This window comes from Corvus brachyrhynchos, unplaced genomic scaffold (genome assembly GCF_000691975.1).
Source record: "Corvus brachyrhynchos isolate BGI_N302 unplaced genomic scaffold, ASM69197v1 scaffold61, whole genome shotgun sequence".
Taxonomy (NCBI): domain Eukaryota; kingdom Metazoa; phylum Chordata; class Aves; order Passeriformes; family Corvidae; genus Corvus; species Corvus brachyrhynchos.
The window spans coordinates 8,191,898-8,193,318 of record NW_008236478.1 but is presented as its reverse complement, the minus strand read 5'-3'; positions in this window follow the sequence as shown (position 1 = coordinate 8,193,318).

Genomic DNA, 1,421 nt, shown 5'->3' with positions numbered 1-1,421 from the left:
GCTTGTTACTGCTGCCTTTCCCCCTCCTCCAGTGCTCAAGGCACCTTTACTCTGCCCGTGCATTCTCTGTGTCTGTAGGTGAAGTTTGAGGGCTTTCTGATCGCGGATTGTGACTTGTGCACGAAGCACACTAAGGCTCTGGCTCATTCCTGAGTTGCAACTACACCTGTGGTCATGCAAAGCCAGGTATGTACATGTGGATGGTGTGTGTGCAATAGTCCTGCACACCTTTGCTAGAGCAGGGTCCTGCTTCTTAATCAGCAAATAGAAAATACGAGCTTTAGAGTGCTCAGAGGAGAAGGTGAGTGCTCGTGCTCACATTTCTCACTTAAATAGGTGAGAGTTTATTCTAAAAACATTCATGACACCGTTTGGGAGAACACACATGGTCAAGAAGCTGACAAGCTGGCAGCCAAGTGACAATCCCCTGATAAAGGAGGTGAGCAGTTGGTGTCCTCACTTCACAAAGTGGAAAATATTTCACTTGTCCTGTTACCGTGATACTACTTGTTGTGACATCTGCCCGAGAAGTCAGCTACAATCTGCTGAGAAGGTGAATGTAGCAGAGTCTGTATGAAAGGCTGTGTTGGCTCAATACAGCCATTATGAGTGTCTCCTGGCGTTCACTGAAGTGATACAACACTAGCCTCAATTTAAACCCCTCAATGCTGTTGTACAAAAACTCCCTCTTTTACACTAGGTGAATGAGGAAGGTCGCTTAAGGTAAATATCTGGGATGAGACATCTACTAGGGCTAAAGGTGGGAACTACAGGAGAAAAATCCATGTCTGCAGGAGAGATGTGGGACAAGACAGGTGTGCTCACTGGCATGGAAGTTCATTTTAATTAATTACAAGACCTGGAGTTTCAGTCATCAATTATTCCAAGTGCTTTTAGAATACTCAATCAATGGAAAATGACAATGTGTTCATGGTTCAACACTGAAATGCTCATGATGTGCATTCTTTATACTGACACCTCTTTTGTGGTTCTCTTGCCTCAAAAACGGAGGTATTTCGTGGAGGAAACAGATCTGTTATGACCAGTAGTTTGTAAAGATGATCCCATGAAATGTTGGGACAATAAAATGCTTTCCTTAGTCATAGATATCCTCTACAGAAGTTAATGGGATCACCTTTTTCTCCTTTCCTATTAGAAAAAGTTAGGGGGTGGAAATGTATTAAGCGGGAGCGAGCCAATTGCGATGCAGAATTTTTGGTGGAAGCACCCAACTATCGCCTAGACCGCAACATCCACCGGTTGCTCGGCCGTGGATGTGTCCGCAGGAATTCCCTTTTTCCGAACTCCGCCTCCCAACACTCCCCGCTCCCGCGCTGTCCTACAACTCCCAGCATGGCTCGCTCCCGGCGCCGGCCTACAGCTCCCGGCATGCCCCCCCTCCGGCCGCCCACCCCCCCGGG